Below are 9,301 nucleotides of genomic sequence, written 5' to 3'. Positions count from 1 at the left end.
TGCCATTAATTAAATGAAGATCGTAATTAATGGCCGATGTCTCATTGAAGCTCAAGCAGAATAAATCTCGGCGATACATGTGATTCGTTACGCGTCACACTCTCCACGTGGAACTCTTGCAGTAATCACGCTGAGAAAAGGGAGGTCAGGTTTCGGGCATCAGATGCCGAGCAGAAATTCTTCAAAGATGAAACTCAAGGACCGCCGAGCGGTATCGCCGGTTGCGTTCTCATCAGCGCGACGTCGCTTATCGTCCTAGTGTATACAATGTAATAGACGCAAGGACGTAGCGGCAACCACCGACGATACGGTCGGCATAATATTTCAAAGTGCCTAACCGAAACGGGCGGGGACAATGGCGGGCAGCCATCTTTCGCGAGGTTCGCATCAACGACGGGCACCGACGCTGCCCTATCAGCGAGGCCGTACAACGCGGAGAAACACGAGGAAAAGAGGGTTGCCGAGGGTTGGCCTGAGGTTGAGGGATCGTTTAGCATTCGTCGTCGTTTTCGCTTCTGTAGGGGTGCGTTCCTCTGTCTCCGACCTGATCGTACCGCATCGCTCTCTCGCTCTCCGTTTATCCCCTACATCCACCCCCTCCCGCCGCCCCCCGCGACCCCGCGTGCCGTTCGAAAAAGCAAGTCTCCGCAAACAAAGGGCCACAAGCGCGCCCAGGCAGCCCTGGCCTGGATAAGCGGGCCGATCGTGCGATTATAAACGGGAGGGCTAATGCTTATTATGCGCCACCGCACGCGCGTGGCTTCAGCAGCAGCATTCGACGCCCTCCTGGGAACGAATCCTCCCGGAGGATCGTGCGGCCGGCGATATCGAGCGGCCTCCTCAAGGATTAGGCTGTGACTACGCTTTTTGTCCGCTTGTCGCTTTCGTTGCCCTGGCGTCCGTCTGTTTGGAAGTCGGCGAAGAAGCGCCGGGGAGGATCAGCGCGAATCGAAAATCCACATGGTCCCCTACGCGTGCGGTTTTAATATGCGCTCGAGTGTTTTCGAACACACTCTCACCAGAGAAAACCGTGGAGAGACCATCGTGCACAAAGGCTGCCGAATAGTATTGCGGTCACCGAATCCTAGTCATCGCAAAATTGCAATTGTGTCGACAGTATAATTTAATTTCCTACGTAAAAGCTGGCGGTACTGCGAGCTACGAATTTAACATATACATATCCGCAGCTAATTAGTACCCGATGATCAGTTACATATCCTGTACTTGTGATCTACTTGGAAATCAATTGTGTCTCGTTAGGTTGTGGCGTGATCTTTCAATAACTTTACATCTCTTTTCCTACTGCAAAGGGAACTGACGAGCGTAGAATATTGTAAACAAATTCTTGCCAAAAAAGCACGATTACACTCAACTTTTACAAGGGTCTTTCATTCAGATCATATTTAGACTGCCGTCTCCTTTCGTTTTCCCCATCGAAACCGTATCTGATCTGGTTCGTTATCGGAAACAAAGCACATGTTCATAATTGGACGATCGAGTCACGAAATACAATACTTATTATGCACTATACCGGAGGCTTCGCGCTGGAAGTCCTCCCTTGCTAACAAATTCTGGAAGGCAGCCGAGCATCCCTCCTGTCGGACACTCCTCGACCCGCCTGCGATGTATCTGCACCTGGGTTTGGATCGACCCGCGTATGATTGGTGAATTCTGGTTACGAACAATGGCCGGGATTAAATTCAATCCGTTACACGTGCGACGCCCGTTACTGGGTTAGATCGATCCGGAATTTTTCGAAATTGTTTGGCATTAGGTCCTTCCGCGCTTCCCGAGATTTCGCTCGCAGCGATAGGATTTGCCGGGGATCTGTTTAAAATTTTACCTAATGCTTTTCAACTTTGTTGCGCATAACGATATCGAAATTTACGAAGCAGCCCGCCCGTGTGTGCAGAACGTAAACAAGAAGCCGAAAGAAACAAGTCAAATAAATCACACGTGACCCAGTCGGGGGGTGACGTTTGATTCTCTTTTTAAATTCGAGCACAATATTTGCGCGTCTGTCGATAATTTTTTTTTATTCGTTTAAGATAATAAACGTATACAGATAAGGATCGATAATACGATGATCTTGTAACATTTTAAAATTGAAAAATGAAGTAAGTGAATTTGCCGCAAAGATAATGCATCTATTCAGAAAAATGTTTGCATAATGAATGCGGTTATCGCGCCACCGCCGCCCCGCTATCCTTTTTCACTACTTACTATATCGTGAAAATATATCCGATGAATAATATCTACGACGCAGTTGCCGTTTTCGAATTAGCTTGAGCTTCCAGCAGCCTCCGGCGTTTATTGGATACGTATAATCGTAGTATCGCAGCTACAAGTAACAAGCCGATTTCATTTGTTTCGTTACACATGTACACATTAATATGTCTATCAATGAACCGCAAGCGGATAGAAATACCGGAAAATTTATTCCCGATATTGTTTCGCGCGCACAATCGAAGTATGTGCATTACAAATATTGATTTGGGGTTAACGCAAATTCACACCGACGTAAAACAGTTTTCATTGGCTTACGTGGCAATGAAGAAAATAGAGAATACGCGGGATAATAATCGGTAATAATCGCGTGTCCCTACGCGCGGTCGTCAGATCTACAAAGATTTCCCGCGAACAACGGGATGCTGAGCCTTAAAATTGAATTAATAAGCAATAATGTGAACCAGCGTCGATACCGTTTGGCCTCGTCTTATAAATCATGCCGCGCACGTGGAGGACGAAACACCCCGACACCGTCGACCAAACGGTATTGTCCAGTAATAGTATCGATGTTAGTGTGAGGGATTGACTTCATTCATTTCGGTGTTCATGCACCGATAGTAATGTACTCGCCGATCGATAGCCTAATGAAGACAAAGGTCTCTTCCATGATCTCTCACACCTCTCGCGTTCTACGGTTTCCAGACGTCGGAATTGCGAAATTGTTAGCAATTAAGTTGACTATTGAAATTTGTTAGAACGCGTGTGGTATTTTCCACGCGGCGTAGCGCGCGATCATTGGTATACTTTTATGAAATAAAACGAGGGGATATTTTATATTTTACACTGTCGTTTTCGATAGCACGCGGAATACAAAGAATTCCGTGTGTACGCAAGATTTGATGCGAGGCGACAGTTCTGAAGTTAATATTCTATTAGTTTTTCTCAAAGAATTGGTCTCGCTTCGATAAAAGTGTGATATAGCAACTCGATGGAGTTGGCGAAAAGTGCGTCTTTATCGACGCAGTTTCTATCCGACGGCGCGCGATCTCCCGACGCTCGCCATTTTGTCGAGGGTTGCTGGCGAAAAGAAACCAAGTCCGCAAAAATACGGTTACACATACGAGTGGCATCAAAGTCATAGTTACGTAAAGGTACGTCTTTCTTTTTGTTTGCATGCTTGGTTTAAACGAGAACAATTCTATTAATAATTTACGAAGCGCGCATTGAAAATAGGTAATTTTTTGTTACGAGTAAATCTTGAAGAACTTGCGAGAATAAAAATGTAATTCTTCCGCGGATATTTTCTTTTTGACCGATTATTGACGAATGCAGACGAAAAAAATGTAATAACAATGGATCGAATGAAAGTAACTTTATTCAGTCGCATTCCACTACGGTTGAAATAATTTATTTTAAACGTCAGGTTTTTAATCAATGTCGTACTTGCAATAACATAGCAAACACTGAACAAGGAAAATGGACGTCCTTTTACACCTCATTTACATTTAAACAACTCTTTAAAATTCGCGTACACGCTGCGCTTGAATTAGAAAGTGAACACATTGTGTCGCAATTATTGTTAAGAGCGTTAAATGCAAATAGAGTATCATTTAACGGCAACAGTACAGATAACAGTTGTAAAATTCTTGAAAAATTGTTAATCGCCAATTCTCGTCATGTTCAATCGCGCGCTATTTGCAAACAGCATTATTGCATCATCGTTTTTATCATCCAGCAATTAAACAGATTTTCCGACCGAACTTTTTTACTCGTTGCCTCTTCCAATTATTTGCAAGCGTATTGTGACATTCCAATTACGAAAACTTTAATCGTTATAACGTAAGAAAGATATATAACACGCGAAATTCAGACGTAACCGTGTAAACAGAAACTTGCAATTAAAAACTATATTTATGCGAGGGAATTCACCCCCTATATAAAACAATAAATTTTTATTTCTTGAAACGAGCGTCACAAGCACGACAATGAAAATATCTCTTAATGCCGGACAGGCGAGTAATAATAACGTTCGCGTCGCTAATAATAGGCCGTAACATCTAATGACGATATTTGTCGCAAATTAGAAATAATGACCGATTGTAAGAACAATTTACAGCCGGCGGAATCCCACACAGCGCGGAGGCAACAAGCAGTTGTTATCAATAACATTTCTGCAGAGCCGTAATATCCCGGGAAAGTAATTAGAGTAAATTCAGGGGCTCCTGGCGACCCTTCCAGCCGCACAAAATGGCGGCGGGAACCGCCCTTGCGAAAAAAATTAGGCCTCCTTCCGCCGCGCAGTAAAATTTACATGAAAAAAAAGGAACGCCCGGCGCGGCATTCGGGAAACGGAGTTTCGACAATGCGGCTATTTTTATGGATAAATCGAAGGGGTCCCCGCGTACGTAGCTAGGAAATGCCCGTAATTTATGTCACTGGAAAACGCAGAAAGAGTCATAAAAAATATCTCGCGCTGCCCGTAATAAGGCGACGCCGAAATGCGATCAATACCGTGATATTCATTATAACACCGTTATTAAATCTACCCTCGCGATTCGTCCAAGGACATTCAAACGATTGTCAGCGAGACGAGCGTCGAATTAAATATTGCATTTCCAAATGCAGTCCCAATTACATTTTTTTCGAAATTAATATAAAATCCCCGAATTATGCGAGAATGTATTACGCTGTTTGTCTGTTTTCGAAATTATTATGGAATCAGAAGGACTCCGAGACCATGTATTTGGACATCAAACAATGCGCGTTTATGTAACTCGATAATGGCGTGCATTATTTTAATCATAGTACAACATAGGAACTTTGGACGTGCGCGTACTCTAACCGACAAACGTCATCATTTTCATCAACAGTGCGATATTCTTTTTGCGCCCTTGATACATTTATATATAGAATATCGATTGATATACATAAGCAGCTCTCAGACAGTATATATCTTACTCGCGGCACATTAAACATTAATTATCAAACACATTATACATGCCGGGCGATTCTTGCGATAAACAAAATTATGTGCATAAATTGTATGCACACGTATAATTTTTGCACAATAAAAATGTACATGTTTTTTTTTCTACCGATATAACGTACAAGATTCTCCAATACTCTCTGAGAACCACTGATCTCTATCGACACGCGGTACGGTTGTGTGCGTGAAAACCACACCGCGAGCCGTGCCACCGCGATGAAAAATTCTTCCGCATCTACAACGGTTTTTCGTACTGACACATACAGATCGCGAAGAATAAGCACGCGTGGAGGAGCATCCTAATTGATTCCCAGAAAATCCAATTCGCGCCTTCATACCCGGGGGTAACGGGTGGGATCCCTCATCAAACCGGAGATGACGGAGGAAGGTGACCGGGGGTATCGCGGCGATATTTTTTTCACCCTCGTAAATATTCCCTTCAACCGGCCGTATTAGCAAGCGGTACGTTCTTGGCAAGGAGCCGCTGCTACTGACAGGACATTCATATTAGCAAACGACCACACGTCGTCCACTCTTTCTCTTCCTCTGTCTCCGCGTCTCCTCTCCCCCCGCCCGTCTCTCCTCGCGTTCACCGTGGAAACCGTACCGACCCTCCTAACTACCGTCCTCGAGAGAATCCAAGTGGGAGCTGCTGATTGGTAATCGTTAATTACTCCGAGGCAACTTCCTCTCGAGAAGCTCCCGTTCCAACGGGTTTTGAAATATAGGCGTTCTGGATGGGAGGGTGTCACGACCGCGTCGCGATAGAACGCGAGTTCGAGAAAAAATCGAGAAAAAGTCGTTGACGGCGCGACGCGCGTCAAGATACAGTTTGTGAAATCGGAGCTATCGAAGTCTATCCCGTGTATCGCGCTTAGAACCAACTCGATACTGAGAAATTTCACCCTGTTATAAACGACAGCATAAAGTCATATAAAGGATTGAAGAAATGATAACTACCGTTGACATATTATTCCAGTAATATCCAGACACACAAGTGGATCGCGCGGTGTACGCTCTCCTTCGAAGGGTGTCGAAAAGTTGGACCCCGAAAGAGATTAATACGAAAGAATAATTATTTTCTTCCTGGCGTTATATTTTCATACTGTCACCGGGGCCGATGAAGAAGGGAAAAAAGTCTAAAAATAGAAGAACTCGAAATTGGAGCGAGGAGATTACGGTGGGGACGGCGCGCCAAGCCGTTCGCCAAAGGAGAGGGCGATACGTTCTCCATTATTACTTTCGCGGATACCGGCAGCGATAAATCATTACGGTACATTGCTCGATAGAATTTCCCATAATTCCTGAAATATATTCCTAGAGAGGGCTACCGCTAAGGCCATATCGCACGTACGCGGCGCGCACACGTGCACACGTACGCACAACAGGCGCACACTGATGGCAACTCCCGGGCGCCCTCTCCCTCATAAGATCCCGGAGGCAGCGGGACAGGAGGACAGGAGGAGGCTGCAGGACATTAAGGGTAACAAATGAGGCCGCGCGCAGTCCTCCCGCAGGACCCTCTTCCGACTGAGGTGGCGGGAATGAAAATAAGTGTACCCCGCTTCTCGCCCAGGCGCCTTTTTTCATCATTTCCTCTCCCCCCCCCCTCCCCCGCCCGTGCGCACCTCCTTCGGCCGCGACGTCCGCCAGGAGGTTTTCAGGTATATATCCCCACGTCTCTCGTTTCCCTGGGGATTCTCTCGCTTTAAACGACGCCCCCGCGACTTCATCCCCCGGAAAACGCCTTCCGAGATTTACGCGCGCGTACAGCCTTGCGTCCTCGCAACGGCGCGCAACTCTTGGCGACCGTTACCGGTGGCATAAGCGAGGGGTGGTTCACGATTATCGCCGGTACCAGCCGTTACCGGCCGCTACAATGCCGCGGCCGGGCACGGGGGTGCTAGGGGCAAATGCGGAAATATTCAGCAGTTACCGGGGATTAAGGAATGCGTTAATTGCGAAATACTGGCCGCCGCCGCGCCTCTTCGTTGCACGAAACGGAAATGTAACTTCCTCTGCGTTCGCATATTCACATGTTGCGCAACTTCTGCCGCCTGGGCTGACATTTTTTCGCATTTCGTTTCTTCCTTTTTTTTCTGCGTGCGCGTGTTCTTTTTTTTTCCAGAGCGTACCGTGCTTTATTAAAACTTCTCATTTATTTTTCATGCGACTTCCGCCCCGTCCGGGTGATGCGCCTCGCAAATGAGGAGCGCGGGCTGTCTTGAACAGACAGGCCCCGATGTAAATTAAGGAGGCCAATAAAAGTATTTGCGCTTCTCAAACGACTCGGGCCAGTGTTTCGGCGCGCGCGCGCGAAAAGAGCGCGTTGTTGCGACTTTCGCGCGAGAACGATAAATCGAATAAAATAAAGATTGTACGAGTATCCATGTGGCAAAAAGAATCGGGTCGAATATGCATGTGTACGTGTACACGTGTGTGCGCGCGCGCGCGCGCACTGTGCACGGGTGAAGTGACGCGATTGACACTACGTCCGAACGACCGAGATGCGCCAATATTGGTACGCGGGCGTCCTGGTGGAAGGACGCCACAGGTTGATGCCGAGGCATCGCTCTTTATCGGTCGGAAGATTTGATGAAACGGACACGACGTGACGCGCTGTAACGGGATTTTTTATCACCCGATGTACCGGACCGTGCTCTTTAAGGCTCGTGTATTTTTTTTATCGATACGCTACAAAGTAGCGCAAATGTTACTACTTAAAAAGAAAATGGTGAAATCGCAGGTAGTTTTCGCGAATATAATAATCCCTCGGCAAGACTAAAAAAGCCGCGTATGACGGAACTTTCGGATACTGGCAGCAGACTCTCGGTAATAATTCTTTTAATTAATTAAACTAATTTAATTATAGCTTGGAAAATTAACTTTTGACAATTTGATTGATATTACAATTTTTTGAATTTCAGAAACCCCGCGCCTTTTATTTTCAACAACATTAAAAATTGGCGATCCCCGTTTGGATTAATTTTAGGGACTCTAGCCACGTGAATTAACATAATTAATTCATAATTATGCTGATTCACAATGAATAACAAAATTAATAACTAAAATTCATTTTCTCGTACAAGCGCGTTTTAAATATAAAAAATAAGTTGTTATTGAAAAGATTGAAAGAAGGCGGATACGAAGAAACTGAAAGTGGGACAGTCGATCGATCAACTTGGAGCCAGCTTCCAGATACCATCGATAAGAGACAGGGCACATAGGTGCCAAAACTGACAGAAAAAAACCTGAAATCGTTCCACTTCGATCGATCAAGTGCAAGGCGGCTCGAAAGATGGATGAACGGGGAAGGAACGCAGCTTCGAATAATCAATCGGACATAGTCGATAAATCGGTCGGGTGAATTGGAAGGGAGCGCGGGCGGGGGGGACGCTAGGAAAAATAAACTATCGGCGATTATCCGGTTTCGTCTGTAAATGCGACCCTTTTCGCGCGGCATATAGGAATTCCACGCACACGCTCTCGCAACCCCCCGCGGGGGGCCGTGCAGCGCAACGCTCGTCCCTCGCCCATCCAAAACAAATTCGCGGCCATTTTTCTGTTTCGTGCCCCGCGTATATATATATATATATGTATATACATATATCCCGGCGTTTCTCCTTCCGCGGAGGCGCGTGTTCCGCGCCGCGAAAAAGGCGCCGGGAGGCGGCAGTCGGTTGGTCAGTCCGCTTTCTGGATGTCGGTCCGAGGCTGGTTAACGGGATGAGGCGAGATGGGACGAGGCTTGGGAAGAGGGCGGCGGGAAGTTAGTGGGTGGCGGGCACACACGGGGGTGTGAGTCGGTGGACGCGGCGCGGCGGCACGGTCGGTTCCAGGGTTCGCTGGCAATTTTTTCTCCTCGAGTTTAGCAAGGGAAATGACCTACGATATATTTCTAAGGGGTTTTTGCTGGTTGGTAAGCGGGTGAGACGCCGTTATCCACCCACAGAGGAGAGGCCACCGCGTGCCCCCCCCCCTTCTGGCCCCCCCGCCTCCCCCCGCCTCCCCCCTCCACCCCCCCCCGGGGGTTACCGGACAATTTGCATTTCTCAACCATTAATCTAACCTTCGTCCAGCTCTTTT

The sequence above is a fragment of the Vollenhovia emeryi genome, unplaced genomic scaffold (assembly GCF_000949405.1).
Source record: "Vollenhovia emeryi isolate VEMERY1.0 unplaced genomic scaffold, V.emery_V1.0 DF939135.1, whole genome shotgun sequence".
NCBI lineage: Eukaryota > Metazoa > Arthropoda > Insecta > Hymenoptera > Formicidae > Vollenhovia > Vollenhovia emeryi.
The sequence above is the reverse complement of the archived record's forward strand: the minus strand, read 5'-3'. Positions refer to the sequence as shown.